This window comes from Corvus cornix, chromosome 5, assembly GCF_000738735.6.
Source record: "Corvus cornix cornix isolate S_Up_H32 chromosome 5, ASM73873v5, whole genome shotgun sequence".
NCBI lineage: Eukaryota > Metazoa > Chordata > Aves > Passeriformes > Corvidae > Corvus > Corvus cornix.
In genome coordinates this window covers 42089666-42094390 of record NC_046335.1, presented here as the reverse complement: position 1 = coordinate 42094390, position 4725 = coordinate 42089666, and the positions used below count along the sequence as shown (strand labels likewise).

General features: G+C 38.5%; 1 long non-coding RNA gene across 1 annotated transcript; it reads right to left on the bottom strand.

The window, feature by feature from the left end:
* Positions 1–1315: 1315 nt before the first annotated feature.
* On the bottom strand, positions 1316–2717 carry LOC109146405. The gene is made up of 3 exons (XR_002048394.1): positions 2577–2717; positions 2053–2200; positions 1316–1601 (listed from the first exon to the last, which is right to left on the bottom strand). It is a non-coding gene; the product is annotated as an uncharacterized LOC109146405 (long non-coding RNA).
* Between the last annotated feature and the right edge of the window lie 2008 nt (positions 2718–4725).

The window sequence follows — 4725 nt, the reverse complement described above, 5'->3', positions numbered from 1 at the left end:
TTGCAATCACTTTGGAGAATCAACAGTGGTTTTTTCCTCCCATGAGGGATAGAAATGTGAGAGGGGAGAAGGGAAAGGTGAAGTAGCAAAAAGAAAGAGAAAAGGTGATGGTTTCAAGAGACCACAATAAGGATCTTCCTGTTTGAGCACACTGTAGAAAATGAAATTATTCTTCAGTTTCTCTACTTGGCTATGGTTCTTGTTCTGTGTTTCCAATCTATTCCTAATGGGGCAAAAACTTCAGGAACTAAACATTATCCAGAGCAATAATGACAAAGAGATTTACCTTAATATCAGGAAGGTTAGCAATGGAATACTAAATGTTACAATTTGGCTAGTCTATCTGAAATATCCTACATTTACAGAGCCACTTGGATGTATAGAAGTGATACATGGTATTTTCCAAGCCTGTATATTAAGGACATTGTCATTTTTATTGAAGAGGTTCTTGTCTACCCTCTTGCATTCCACACCACAGGACAATCTTGGAAAGAGGAAAACAGATATATGGTTGTCACATTCAATGAAACATAGTCAAGGGGTCTGTTACTGTAACGACTTTGGTCAGAACTACCAGTCACGCATAACTGAAACAGAGGTTTCTGCTCCCCAAATAAAGTTGTTTCTTATGCACATGTGTATACATATAATTCTTAATTCAGCTGTAAATATACAGTGTCAGCCTTCTAACAAGCACAATGGATGAAGCTTAGTTGGGCACATGCTGAGATATCCATGATTTTCCACCTGGGCAAGAGGAAGTTTCGAATTTTAGAGCCCAGCTATTACCAGCTGCAACAACTGTGTGGGTTTTTTTGAGATGCTCTAGGCAAATTACAGAGTATATTGACTTTCACAGGATGCACTGTCAGTCCTGCCATGTGCTGAGATTGTTGTGAGACTTTGATTATGTGGACTTAAAACTTCAACCCCACAAAGACAATAAATCGACAAATTTTGAGGTTTTCTTTAACAAGCTTTAAGTGTCTTTAAATCAATAATTTACTTGCTAAATTGCCAGGAGGCTTGTAAATTCCCGCAATGGTCTACCCAGAATAGTCTGGTGTTTTATATGGAGAGATTTGTAATGCAAAGAGAGGAGAAAGGGAAGAGCAAATGCATTCCTGGATAGGGAAACAGTATACTGAATGTTCATAGCTTAAGACAGAATATATATAATCAGAGGAAAGCAATTTTGAATTTCCCTATCAACCTTCTACTAAAAGCAGCTAATAAAAAACTACACTAATCAGACTGATCCATGAAATGGGACAGAAACCTCTTTATGTCTGGAATAATCATAAAAAGTACTGTCCCCTTTGTGCTAGAAGCAGGATTATTGTTCTGCCATTAACCTCCTATAGAGGTAGCTGAAGAGCTGCCACTTACAGAGTCTTACTCGTCACCAGGTGTTAAGTCATCATTCTGTAGACTGTGGGAATTAGACCAAGAGTCACAGATTTCTTGAACAGGCATTCAAAGCTTGAGTTACGCAGCTCCCTCATCATATGGCTGCTTTACGCCCTCATTCTTCTGCAGGATATGTTGGACTTGTAGCAGAATAAAATCACCCTGGTGACACCCCAGGGACAGAGGATCTCCTAGAAAAGGAAGGTGTGGAAATACTGGCTGTTCATAATGTCCAAACCACATGGGTACTAGAGCCAGCTGGCACAGACAAGAAGATGGAGCAAGCCTGCCAAAAAAGCAATTCTTCTGCAGCTAGAATGCTAAAAGGCATTTGATGGGAGGCATCTAGTGAAAAAGAAGTTTGCTTTTTGCCCGGCTTATCAAGCAGGGCTAATCATGCTGAAAGTGTTACTTTGTACTTTCACAGATATTTTCCCTCTTACCTAAACCATGAACCTGTTCTAACTACAGAGAAGAGCTGGAAAGCAGTATTTGCCTCTGTCAGTTTGCTCACTTTTTTGGAGAATATCTGTGACAGGGGTGCTATTTTAGCTTGGATAGGTCTGAGAATGTATTTCATTACCCTTGGGTTATGGCAATTTCTAGTTCAAAAAATCCCAGATTCCACTGCAGCAATCTTACCTTTAAATTGTGCTGTTTAGCTCAAGCATTGGAAATTGGGCAAATTCGATATTGCTACACGGTGCTCAAACGCAGGTGAAAAAGGAGGCTTTTGCTGTTTTACTGGTGTGGCAAATGCTTTTGACCCATCTTATTCATTGATGTCATCCTGTAAATTATTGCAGAGAAAAATGTTACCTAAAAATGACTGCATAACTTTTGCGTATAATGGAGACATGGAAAGGATTTCTCAAATTCTTCTGGACATACCCAAGGGTCTAAACAAATCACTTGAACAGCTCCCTCGGGCATAATATGAAGGCCAGTGGTTTTACTCTGCTAACCTCCACTCATCTGTTTTGGATTCCTGTTCATATTGGTATTACTGTCAAGTCGCTAAAGCCAGAATCATCTTAGGACACCAGACAAAGTGTATGCCTCTGACATGGACATTATAGACTCTTAAAATATAATACAGATCCCAGAAGATCTCAACACCTTCAGCAGCTTAGTTCAGAGTGAAAACATTGATGTTTATCACCCACCCTATTACTGTCAAACTTTGCCTCCAGCTATGCAAGTACCAGGACAGTAGCAGCAGCATTTACATCAGGCAGTTGTGAGAGGTCTTTGTGTGTGTCCTCAAGCGGTTTGGAATATAAGGAAATGTTGATCATGCCAGGGGATTCTGTGCTGAGATACAAGATCATACAACATGAAACAAATAAGGACAAGTACACACAGTGACATTTTCTGAAATAAAATCTTATTAAGGAAACTTTCTAAAAATAAGGGATCTACATCAGGTTTTAGTTCAGACACATCTACTCATTTTGACACTCTTAGCTCTTCAATACTTGTTACTTTCATTGATTAATTTTCATTAATGCTGCACAAACACTAAAAAATTATGCCCTCTACACAGACAGCTTACAACTTATATATGATACTAGATATCATTACAAAATTGTCATCTCCTGCTCAGTGGAAGCCCAAGTAGGGAGACTCTTACTTTACTTACCTGCATCAATTTCTCTCCTTGATTCTCCTACTCTCAGTAAACAAAGATTCAGTGAGAGAGAGAAGTAATTCCATTCAGGCATGCAGTAAAATTATTTGGCAAGGCTCCTAACCTAGATGTTAAAAGTTCTCTGCTCTTTACAAAGTACCTTTCATTGAAAACAGATAGCTCTTACATTCCATTGCCTTTGGATTTGGCACTTGGTGGAAAGCTAAGAGATCACCACTGTCAGAGGCAATAAAAGCAGTTCTTCTGTACAGCAGTCCTAAAAGCATGTAGTTACCTGCCAGGGAAGAAACAGTCAAATAAGCAGCAGGAATTAGTGTACACTTTAAATAAAAGGAAAGGTTTGATTTCTTGTCCTGCAGAAAAGCAATCTTTTTCATACTCCCATCAGCAGTGTAGGAATTCAATGAGAAAATTTAATTGTTGATGATATTATTATTATCCCTTTATCCTAGTTGTGTATCAAATATCTGATAGAAACATATCTGCAGATGCTCTGCTGTTCCAGCTTTGTCATTTCTTGATGAACAGGGAAAACTTTCCTAGAGATTTGGTGGCTCTGAGACACAGGACCACACCCCTATGTTAATTCTGACATGTGACTTTTAGCTTAATATTTCACTAGAAAATATTTTGCTCCCTGATAACAGAAATTGTTTTTCACAGGTCACACTGTTAATTTTGAGTAAAGTATACATTCTGTGCTCATACCTGAGACATGTAACAAACAGACTTGCATTCTGTGAGGGGCAAGGTCACAGGGACGTTTAGTTGATAAATGCTCTGTTTTGAAGCTTTGAGTTCTTAACTCTGCTGCTTTGTCTCTAATCCACTTTTGAATCTGGGCTGCTGGGGGAGAAAACTGCTATTTCTGTGCTAGGAAGGTCAGACAAGTGGATTAACATGAGAAAAAACATCAGTAATCTCTTGATTTTTCCATTTCCCAATTTATCGTGTAACAGGGGAAATATTGCAACTAATCTTTTAACCTTTTAATGGGACTAAAGATGCAAGTAGCTCAGATGCAACACTACTTAGATTGGCTATCACATACTCTTGTTTTGGTTTTTTGTAGCCAGGAAATGCTTACATTTGGTGCAACTTTGTTTTTGGTGGATCAAGACCTGCATATTTGAACAAATGCATTGGTTAAGAAATCTTTACAGCCAAGTTCCAAGACTGACAGTTTCCTACTCTCTCTCTTTTAAAGTACTTTGGTGCCGTAGTTCTTCTGACGGGTTCTGTGTGCTGGCAATTACCCTGATTAAAAACCCATTTGAGACTTTCTAAGGTGACAGCTTAAAGTTTTAATGCTCCCTGTGATTTGTGAGAAGGAATGCACACTGTTCTCAAAACACATGAGCAGTTATTTAAGATGTGGCAAGCCCGAGCATTAAAATACAAGAATGCCAAAGAAGGAATTTGTCCTCTCCAAATATTTTTGGCAAAAAGAGAATACTTAATGTCGGTAAAGAACATTCATTTTTGTCACATTCACAATAACAAAACGATGACTAGGAACATATTCAATACATCGGATTATATTTGTGTAGCTCAAATTCTTGGAGGTCTAGACCTGCAGGAGCCACTTCTGTACATTAGAACAAACCAAAGGTTTGTTATAATTTTTTGGTAGATGTATGGTCATTCAGAGGCTGTCTGGAAGG